Source organism: Cololabis saira, chromosome 17 (genome assembly GCF_033807715.1).
Source record: "Cololabis saira isolate AMF1-May2022 chromosome 17, fColSai1.1, whole genome shotgun sequence".
Lineage (NCBI taxonomy): Eukaryota > Metazoa > Chordata > Actinopteri > Beloniformes > Belonidae > Cololabis > Cololabis saira.
In genome coordinates, this window is record NC_084603.1 from 2,141,320 (window position 1) to 2,153,337 (window position 12,018).

The following is a 12,018-nucleotide window of genomic DNA, read 5'->3' on the forward strand; positions in this document are numbered from 1 at the left end:
GACCAGCAGTCGGGGGAAAGTTGTTGCGCGCCTGCAGCCGCGACGCGCAGCGACTGAGCACCGATCGATTGCGCGGTCACGGACGCATCGATGCGCGTTCTGGGGAACCAAAAAAACACACACACACACACACACACACACACACACACACACACACACACACACACACACACACACACACACACACACACACACTCAAAATATTAAGTAGCCTATAGTTAAGTATGTTCAACTTTAGCTGTAATCCCTGTAGGTAATGATGCCATATAGATCTAGTTTTTATTTGTGTTTTATGTATTAAAATAAATAAATTGGTAAGGTCATATTGCATTTTGAATAGAAAAATGGTTTACAATAAGGCTTGGTAAAAAAATTCAGTCAGATATGATGGGAATCAAATTGGTTCAAGAATGAGTCCCAGCCTTGTGGCACAAATCCAGCTGTTTCATAGTCCAACTGTTTCATAGTCCAACTGTTTCATAGTCCAGATGTTTCATAGTCCAACTGTTTCATAGTCCAACTGTTTCATAGTCCAGATGTTTCATAGTCCAGTTGTTTCATAGTCCAACTGTTTCATAGTCCAGATGTTTCATAGTCCAACTGTTTCATAGTCCAGATGTTTCATAGTCCAACTGTTTCATAGTCCAACTGTTTCATAGTCCAGATGTTTCATAGTCCAACTGTTTCATAGTCCAGATGTTTCATAGTCCAACTGTTTCATAGTCCAGCTGTTTCATAGTCCAGCTGTTTCATAGTCCAACTGTTTCATAGTCCAACTGTTTCATAGTCCAACTGTTTCATAGTCCAGATGTTTCATAGTCCAACTGTTTCATAGTCCAGTTGTTTCATAGTCCAACTGTTTCATAGTCCAGATGTTTCATAGTCCAACTGTTTCATAGTCCAGATGTTTCATAGTCCAACTGTTTCATAGTCCAACTGTTTCATAGTCCAGATGTTTCATAATCCAGCTGTTTCATAGTCCAACTGTTTCATAGTCCAGATGTTTCATAGTCCAACTGTTTCATAGTCCAACTGTTTCATAGTCCAGATGTTTCATAGTCCAACTGTTTCATAGTCCAACTGTTTCATAGTCCAGATGTTTCATAGTCCAACTGTTTCATAGTCCAGATGTTTCATAGTCCAACTGTTTCATAGTCCAGCTGTTTCATAGTCCAGCTGTTTCATAGTCCAACTGTTTCATATTCCAACTGTTTCATAGTCCAACTGTTTCATAGTCCAGATGTTTCATAGTCCAGCTGTTTCATAGTCCAGCTGTTTCATAGTCCAACTGTTTCATATTCCAACTGTTTCATAGTCCAACTGTTTCATAGTCCAGTTGTTTCATAGTCCAACTGTTTCATAGTCCAGATGTTTCATAATCCAGCTGTTTCATAGTCCAACTGTTTCATAGTCCAGATGTTTCATAGTCCAACTGTTTCATAGTTCAACTGTTTCATAGTCCAACTGTTTCATAGTCCAGATGTTTCATAGTCCAGATGTTTCATAGTCCAACTGTTTCATAGTCCAACTGTTTCATAGTCCAGTTGTTTCATAGTCCAACTGTTTCATAGTCCAACTGTTTCATAGTCCAGATGTTTCATAGTACAACTGTTTCATAGTCCAACTGTTTCATAATCCAGCTGTTTCATAGTCCAGTTGTTTCATAGTCCAGTTGTTTCATAGTCCAACTGTTTCATAGTCCAGCTGTTTCATAGTCCAACTGTTTCATAGTCCAGCTGTTTCATAGTCCAGATGTTTCATAGTCCAGTTGTTTCATAGTCCAGCTGTTTCATAGTCCAACTGTTTCATAGTCCAACTGTTTCATAGTCCAGTTGTTTCATAGTCCAACTGTTTCATAGTCCAACTGTTTCATAGTCCAGATGTTTCATAGTCCAGCTGTTTCATAGTCCAGATGTTTCATAGTCCAACTGTTTCATAGTCCAACTGTTTCATAGTCCAACTGTTTCATATTCCAGTTGTTTCATAGTCCAACTGTTTCATAGTCCAACTGTTTCATAGTCCAGATGTTTCATAGTCCAGCTGTTTCATAGTCCAACTGTTTCATAGTCCAACTGTTTCATAGTCCAGATGTTTCATATTCCAGATGTTTCATAGTCCAGCTGTTTCATAGTCCAACTGTTTCATAGTCCAGATGTTTCATAGTCCAACTGTTTCATAGTCCAACTGTTTCATATTCCAGATGTTTCATAGTCCAGATGTTTCATAGTCCAGATGTTTCATAGTCCAGCTGTTTCATAGTCCAACTGTTTCATAGTCCAACTGTTTCATATTCCAGATGTTTCATAGTCCAACTGTTTCATAGTCCAACTGTTTCATAGTCCAGATGTTTCATAGTCCAACTGTTTCATATTCCAGATGTTTCATAGTCCAACTGTTTCATAGTCCAACTGTTTCATAGTCCAGATGTTTCATAGTCCAACTGTTTCATATTCCAGATGTTTCATAGTTTAACTGTTTCATAGTCCAACTGTTTCATAGTCCAGATGTTTCATAGTCCAACTGTTTCATATTCCAGATGTTTCATAGTCTAACTGTTTCATAGTCCAACTGTTTCATAGTCCAGATGTTTCATAGTCCAGCTGTTTCATAGTCCAACTGTTTCATAGTCCAGATGTTTCATAGTCCAACTGTTTCATATTCCAGATGTTTCATAGTCTAACTGTTTCATAGTCCAACTGTTTCATAGTCCAGATGTTTCATAGTCCAACTGTTTCATATTCCAGATGTTTCATAGTCTAACTGTTTCATAGTCCAACTGTTTCATAGTCCAGATGTTTCATAGTCCAGCTGTTTCATAGTCCAACTGTTTCATAGTCCAACTGTTTCATAGTCCAACTGTTTCATAGTCCAGATGTTTCATAATCCAGCTGTTTCATAGTCCAGTTGTTTCATATTCCAGCTGTTTCATATTCCAGATGTTTCATAGTCCAACTGTTTCATAGTCCAACTGTTTCATAGTCCAGCTGTTTCATATTCCAGCTGCTTCATAGTCCAACTGTTTCATAGTCCAACTGCTTCATATTCCAGTTGTTTCATAGTCCAACTGTTTCATATTCCAGATGTTTCATAGTCCAACTGTTTCATATTGCAGATGTTTCATAGTCCAACTGTTTCATAGTCCAACTGTTTCATATTCCAGATGTTTCATAGTCCAACTGTTTCATATTCCAGATGTTTCATAGTCCAACTGTTTCATATTCCAGATGTTTCATAGTCCAACTGTTTCATATTCCAGATGTTTCATAGTCCAGCTGTTTCATAGTCCAACTGTTTCATAGTCCAACTGTTTCATAGTCCAGCTGTTTCATAATCCAACTGTTTCATATTCCAACTGCTTCATAGTCCAGCTGTTTTATATTCCAGATGTTTCATAGTCCAACTGTTTCATAGTCCAACTGTTTCATAGTCCAACCGTTTCATAGTCCAACTGTTTCATAGTCCAACTGTTTCATAGTCCAGATGTTTCATATTCCAATTGTTTCATAGTCCAGATGTTTCATAGTCCAACTGTTTCATATTCCAGTTGTTTCATAGTCCAACTGTTTCATATTCCAGATGTTTCATAGTCTAACTGTTTCATATTCCAGATGTTTCATAGTCCAACTGTTTCATATTCCAGATGTTTCATAGTCCAACTGTTTCATATTCCAGATGTTTCATAGTCCAACTGTTTCATAGTCCAACTGTTTCATATTCCAGATGTTTCATAGTCCAACTGTTTCATATTCCAGATGTTTCATAGTCCAACTGTTTCATATTCCAGATGTTTCATAGTCCAACTGTTTCATAGTCCAGATGTTTCATAGTCCAACTGTTTCATAGTCCAACTGTTTCATAGTCCAGATGTTTCATAGTCCAGTTGTTTCATAGTCCAACTGTTTCATAGTCCAACTGTTTCATAGTCCAGATGTTTCATAGTCCAGTTTTTTCATAGTCCAACTGTTTCATAGTCCAACTGTTTCATAGTCCAGTTGTTTCATAGTCCAACTGTTTCATAGTCCAACTGTTTCATAGTCCAACTGTTTCATAGTCCAGATGTTTCATAGTCCAACTGTTTCATATTCCAGATGTTTCATAGTCCAACTGTTTCATAGTCCAGATGTTTCATAGTCCAACTGTTTCATAGTTCAACTGTTTCATAGTCCAACTGTTTCATAGTCCAGATGTTTCATAGTCCAACTGTTTCATAGTTCAACTGTTTCATAGTCCAACTGTTTCATAGTCCAGTTGTTTCATAGTCCAACTGTTTCATAGTCCAGATGTTTCATAGTCCAACTGTTTCATAGTCCAGATGTTTCATAGTACAACTGTTTCATAGTCCAGCTGTTTCATAGTCCAACTGTTTCATAGTCCAGCTGTTTCATAGTCCAGATGTTTCATAGTCCAACTGTTTCATAGTCCAACTGTTTCATAGTCCAGATGTTTCATAGTCCAACTGTTTCATAGTCCAACTGTTTCATAGTCCAGATGTTTCATAGTCCAACTGTTTCATAGTCCAGATGTTTCATAGTCCAACTGTTTCATAGTCCAGCTGTTTCATAGTCCAGCTGTTTCATAGTCCAACTGTTTCATAGTCCAACTGTTTCATAGTCCAACTGTTTCATAGTCCAGATGTTTCATAGTCCAACTGTTTCATAGTCCAGTTGTTTCATAGTCCAACTGTTTCATAGTCCAGATGTTTCATAATCCAGCTGTTTCATAGTCCAACTGTTTCATAGTCCAGATGTTTCATAGTCCAACTGTTTCATAGTTCAACTGTTTCATAGTCCAACTGTTTCATAGTCCAGATGTTTCATAGTCCAGTTGTTTCATAGTCCAACTGTTTCATAGTCCAGATGTTTCATAGTCCAACTGTTTCATAGTCCAACTGTTTCATAGTCCAGATGTTTCATAATCCAGCTGTTTCATAGTCCAACTGTTTCATAGTCCAACTGTTTCATAGTTCAACTGTTTCATAGTCCAACTGTTTCATAGTCCAGATGTTTCATAGTCCAGATGTTTCATAGTCCAACTGTTTCATAGTCCAACTGTTTCATAGTCCAGTTGTTTCATAGTCCAACTGTTTCATAGTCCAACTGTTTCATAGTCCAGATGTTTCATAGTACAACTGTTTCATAGTCCAACTGTTTCATAATCCAGCTGTTTCATAGTCCAGTTGTTTCATAGTCCAGTTGTTTCATAGTACAGCTGTTTCATAGTCCAACTGTTTCATAGTCCAACTGTTTCATAATCCAGCTGTTTCATAGTCCAGTTGTTTCATAGTCCAGTTGTTTCATAGTACAGCTGTTTCATAGTCCAACTGTTTCATAGTCCAACTGTTTCATAATCCAGCTGTTTCATAGTCCAGTTGTTTCATAGTCCAGTTGTTTCATAGTCCAGTTGTTTCATAGTACAGCTGTTTCATAGTCCAGCTGTTTCATAGTCCAACTGTTTCATAGTCCAGCTGTTTCATAGTCCAGATGTTTCATAGTCCAGCTGTTTCATAGTCCAGATGTTTCATAGTCCAACTGTTTCATAGTCCAACTGTTTCATAGTCCAACTGTTTCATAGTCCAGATGTTTCATATTCCAACTGTTTCATAGTCCAACTGTTTCATATTCCAGATGTTTCATAGTCTAACTGTTTCACAGTCCAACTGTTTCATATTCCAGATGTTTCATAGTTTAACTGTTTCATAGTCCAACTGTTTCATAGTCCAGATGTTTCATAGTCCAACTGTTTCATATTCCAGATGTTTCATAGTCTAACTGTTTCATAGTCCAACTGTTTCATAGTCCAGATGTTTCATAGTCCAGCTGTTTCATAGTCCAACTGTTTCATAGTCCAGATGTTTCATAGTCCAACTGTTTCATATTCCAGATGTTTCATAGTCTAACTGTTTCATAGTCCAACTGTTTCATAGTCCAGATGTTTCATAGTCCAACTGTTTCATATTCCAGATGTTTCATAGTCTAACTGTTTCATAGTCCAACTGTTTCATAGTCCAGATGTTTCATAGTCCAGCTGTTTCATAGTCCAACTGTTTCATAGTCCAACTGTTTCATAGTCCAGCTGTTTCATATTCCAGATGTTTCATAGTCCAACTGTTTCATAGTCCAACTGTTTCATAGTCCAGCTGTTTCATATTCCAGCTGCTTCATAGTCCAACTGTTTCATAGTCCAACTGTTTCATATTCCAGTTGTTTCATAGTCCAACTGTTTCATAGTCCAACTGTTTCATAGTCCAACTGTTTCATAGTCCAACTGTTTCATATTCCAGCTGTTTCATATTCCAGATGTTTCATAGTCCAACTGTTTCATAGTCCAACTGTTTCATAGTCCAACTGTTTCATATTCCAGATGTTTCATAGTCCAACTGTTTCATATTCCAGATGTTTCATAGTCCAACTGTTTCATAGTCCAACTGTTTCATATTCCAGATGTTTCATAGTCCAACTGTTTCATATTCCAGATGTTTCATAGTCCAACTGTTTCATATTCCAGATGTTTCATAGTCCAACTGTTTCATATTCCAGATGTTTCATAGTCCAACTGTTTCATATTCCAGATGTTTCATAGGCCAGCTGTTTCATAGTCCAACTGTTTCATAGTCCAACTGTTTCATAGTCCAGCTGTTTCATAATCCAACTGTTTCATATTCCAACTGCTTCATAGTCCAACTGTTTCATAGTCCAGCTGTTTTATATTCCAGATGTTTCATAGTCCAACTGTTTCATAGTCCAACTGTTTCATAGTCCAACCGTTTCATAGTCCAACTGTTTCATAGTCCAACTGTTTCATAGTCCAGATGTTTCATATTCCAATTGTTTCATAGTCCAGATGTTTCATAGTCCAACTGTTTCATATTCCAGTTGTTTCATAGTCCAACTGTTTCATATTCCAGATGTTTCATAGTCTAACTGTTTCATATTCCAGATGTTTCATAGTCCAACTGTTTCATATTCCAGATGTTTCATAGTCCAACTGTTTCATGTTCCAGATGTTTCATAGTCCAACTGTTTCATAGTCCAACTGTTTCATATTCCAGATGTTTCATAGTCCAACTGTTTCATATTCCAGATGTTTCATAGTCCAACTGTTTCATATTCCAGATGTTTCATAGTCCAACTGTTTCATAGTCCAGATGTTTCATAGTCCAGATGTTTCATAGTCCAGTTGTTTCATAGTCCAGATGTTTCATAGTCCAACTGTTTCATAGTCCAACTGTTTCATAGTCCAGATGTTTCATAGTCCAACTGTTTCATAGTCCAACTGTTTCATAGTCCAGATGTTTCATAGTCCAGTTGTTTCATAGTCCAACTGTTTCATAGTCCAACTGTTTCATAGTCCAACTGTTTCATAGTCCAGATGTTTCATAGTCCAGTTGTTTCATAGTCCAACTGTTTCATAGTCCAACTGTTTCATAGTCCAGTTGTTTCATAGTCCAACTGTTTCATAGTCCAACTGTTTCATAGTCCAACTGTTTCATAGTCCAGATGTTTCATAGTCCAACTGTTTCATATTCCAGATGTTTCATAGTCCAACTGTTTCATAGTCCAGATGTTTCATAGTCCAACTGTTTCATAGTTCAACTGTTTCATAGTCCAACTGTTTCATAGTCCAGATGTTTCATAGTCCAACTGTTTCATAGTTCAACTGTTTCATAGTACAACTGTTTCATAGTCCAGCTGTTTCATAGTCCAACTGTTTCATATTCCAGCTGTTTCATAGTCCAGTTGTTTCATAGTCCAGCTGTTTCATAGTCCAGCTGTTTCATAGTACAGCTGTTTCATAGTCCAGATGTTTTATAGTACAACTGTTTCATAGTCCAGCTGTTTCATAGTCCAGTTGTTTCATAGTCCAGCTGTTTCATAGTCCAGCTGTTTCATAGTACAGCTGTTTCATAGTCCAGATGTTTTATAGTACAACTGTTTCATAGTCCAGCTGTTTCATAGTCCAACTGTTTCATAGTCCAGCTGTTTCATAGTCCAGCTGTTTCATAGTCCAGCTGTTTCATAGTACAGCTGTTTCATAGTCCAGCTGTTTCATAGTACAGCTGTTTCATAGTCCAGCTGTTTCATAGTCCAACTGTTTCATAGTCCAGTTGTTTCATAGTCCAGTTGTTTCATAGTCCAACTGTTTCATAGTCCAGTTGTTTCATAGTCCAGCTGTTTCATAGTCCAGCTGTTTCATAGTCCAACTGTTTCATAGTCCAGCTGTTTCATAGTCCAGTTGTTTCATAGTCCAGCTGTTTCATAGTCCAACTGTTTCATAGTCCAGATGTTTCATAGTCCAGCTGTTTCATAGTCCAACTGTTTCATAGTCCAGATGTTTCATAGTCCAACTGTTTCATAGTCCAACTGTTTCATAGTCCAGATGTTTCATAGTCCAGATGTTTCATAGTCCAGATGTTTCATAGTCCAGATGTTTCATAGTCCAACTGTTTCATAGTCCAGATGTTTCATAGTCCAACTGTTTCATAGTCCAACTGTTTCATATTCCAGATGTTTCATAGTCCAACTGTTTCATAGTCCAACTGTTTCATATTCCAGATGTTTCATAGTTTAACTGTTTCATAGTCCAACTGTTTCATAGTCCAGATGTTTCATAGTCCAACTGTTTCATATTCCAGATGTTTCATAGTCTAACTGTTTCATAGTCCAACTGTTTCATAGTCCAGATGTTTCATAGTCCAGATGTTTCATAGTCCAACTGTTTCATAGTCCAACTGTTTCATAGTCCAGCTGTTTCATAGTCCAGCTGTTTCATAGTCCAACTGTTTCATAGTCCAGATGTTTCATAGTCCAGCTGTTTCATAGTCCAACTGTTTCATAGTCCAACTGTTTCATGGTCCAGATGTTTCATAGTCCAGATGTTTCATGGTCCAGCTGTTTCATAGTCCAACTGTTTCATATTCCAGATGTTTCATAGTCCAACTGTTTCATAGTCCAACTGTTTCATAGTCCAGATGTTTCATATTCCAGATGTTTCATAGTCCAGATGTTTCATAGTCCAGATGTTTCATAGTCCAGCTGTTTCATAGTCCAACTGTTTCATAGTCCAACTGTTTCATAGTCCAGATGTTTCATATTCCAACTGTTTCATAGTCCAACTGTTTCATAGTCCAGATGTTTCATAGTCCAACTGTTTCATATTCCAGATGTTTCATAGTCCAACTGTTTCATAGTCCAACTGTTTCATAGTCCAGATGTTTCATAGTCCAACTGTTTCATATTCCAGATGTTTCATAGTCTAACTGTTTCATAGTCCAACTGTTTCATAGTCCAGATGTTTCATAGTCCAGCTTTTTCATAGTCCAACTGTTTCATAGTCCAACTGTTTCATAGTCCAACTGTTTCATAGTCCAGCTGTTTCATATTCCAGATGTTTCATAGTCCAACTGTTTCATAGTCCAGCTGTTTCATAGTCCAGCTGTTTCATAGTCCAACTGTTTCATAGTCCAACTGTTTCATATTCCAGTTGTTTCATAGTCCAACTGTTTCATATTCCAGATGTTTCATAGTCCAACTGTTTCATATTCCAGATGTTTCATAGTCCAACTGTTTCATATTCCAGATGTTTCATAGTCCAACTGTTTCATAGTCCAGTTGTTTCATATTCCAGATGTTTCATATTCCAGATGTTTCATAGTCCAACTGTTTCATAGTCCAACTGTTTCATAGTCCAGCTGTTTCATAATCCAACTGTTTCATAGTCCAGCTGTTTCATAATCCAACTTTTTCATATTCCAACTGCTTCATAGTCCAACTGTTTCATAGTCCAGCTGTTTTATATTCCAGATGTTTCATAGTCCAACTGTTTCATAGTCCAGTTGTTTCATAATCCAACTGTTTCATATTCCAACTGCTTCATAGTCCAACTGTTTCATAGTCCAGCTGTTTTATATTCCAGATGTTTCATAGTCCAACCGTTTCATAGTCCAACTGTTTCATAGTCCAACTGTTTCATAGTCCAGATGTTTCATAGTCCAGTTGTTTCATAGTCCAGTTGTTTCATAGTCCAACTGTTTCATAGTCCAACTGTTTCATAGTCCAACTGTTTCATAGTCCAACTGTTTCATAGTCCAACTGTTTCATATTCCAGTTGTTTCATAGTCCAGTTGTTTCTCAATGGCAGGGAATCGAGTATTCAGGGATGTAACTATGGTATAGTTGATGGAAACTCCAGCCATAGATATAAAACACTGGAGTCACAGCCTTTTGGCAAGGCAGCTCTATTTCTGGATGAAAATGGTGGTAATACTGTTGGTCCCTGAGGGTTACATTTGGCCCCATAATGGCCCCTGTTTCAGAAAAATCCTAGAACCGCCAGTGTCTCCACCAGTTGAGTCGGAACCGGCTGGTTCCACCAGCTGGGATCGAACTACCAACCGTTTCATTAATTATTTCCCCTTTTAATCCACTTAGTTCTGCTTCTCTGCGCTGCCAGAGAATCAGGTCACTGATCACTGATCGATACCTGCATCACGTGGTGCAGCGGTGTTGTTTGATCCGTGGGTTTCCAGAGTCTGGAGCCGCGCGAGGCTCTGGTCCGGTTACATTCTGTGTGACAAATAAACACCTTGAACCTTGAACCTTGATGATTTACCCTTTAACTGGTGCTGAACTCTGATGGATGGATGTTTGACGGATGGATAGTCGCCATGTTTGTTGATGTCAGTCTCTGACCCCCCCGTGACCTCTGACCCCTGCTGGGGCCTGCAGGTGGGGCAACCCCAGGCCTCCCAGACTGAATTGTGGGTAAACTTTCATCCATGTAGCAGAAAGCAGGAAAACGTGATCGATTAGATCAGCCAACCAAACTGCAGTTACACAATTGATCAATAACCCCGGGGGGTTAAAGGATGTGATTGGCTGCTGGAGGCGTGATGTCAGCAGGACGAGCGGGAGAGGGAGAGAGAGACGCTGACGCTGCAGCCTGGCGCCCCCTGGTGGTTGTTTAGAATAGAATAGAATAAACTTTATTGATCCCCCAGAGGGGAAATTCACTGCAGCAAACACACACACGCTCAACAATTTTTACAAAATATACACGGAAGTATGAAAAGGTATAAAAAAGTATATCCTAAAAAAAAGAACCAATAAATAGCTAAGTAATTAAAAAGAGCAATATAAAAAAAGAGCAATGTACAAAAGAAGTACTAAACCCAAAGAACGAATAATATATACATGTGCAAAAAGAAAACAAAAATACCAGTGATGTATTTAGAGGGAGAAGGTTATTACACTCTTAAACTCTACTTGTGGAGTGACGTGAGCCATTACTTGAAGAGAAAGCAATTGACAAAAATGCTGACCATAAAATTAAACAGAGGTGGTTGTTTTTTTGTTTTTTTGGTGGTTGTTCCTGGGCTGCTGCCCCCTGGTGGCCACGGCGACTCTGTGCAGATACTTTTCGTGCACCGAGAAGAAATCAAACACTAAAAGATGTAAAATGGATGAATGAATGAATGAATGAATGAATGAATGAATGAATGAATGAATGAATGGATGGATGGATGGATGGATGGATTGATGAATGAATGAATGAATGAATGGATGAATGAATGAATGGATAGATGGATTGATGAATGAATGGATGGATGGATGGATGGATGGATGGATGGATGGATGGATGGATGGATGGATGGATGAATGAATGAATGAATGAATGGATGGATGGATGGATTGATGAATGAATGAATGAATGGATAGATGGATTGATGAATGAATGAATGGATGAATGAATGGATGAATGAATGGATGGATGGATGGATGGATGGATTGATGAATGAATGAATGAATGAATGGATGAATGAATGAATGGATAGATGGATTGATGAATGAATGGATGGATGGATGGATGGATGGATGGATGGATGGATGGATGGATGGATGGATGAATGAATGAATGAATGAATGGATGGATGGATGGATTGATGAATGAATGAATGAATGGATAGATGGATTGATGAATGAATGAATGGATGAATGAATGGATGAATGAATGGATGGATTG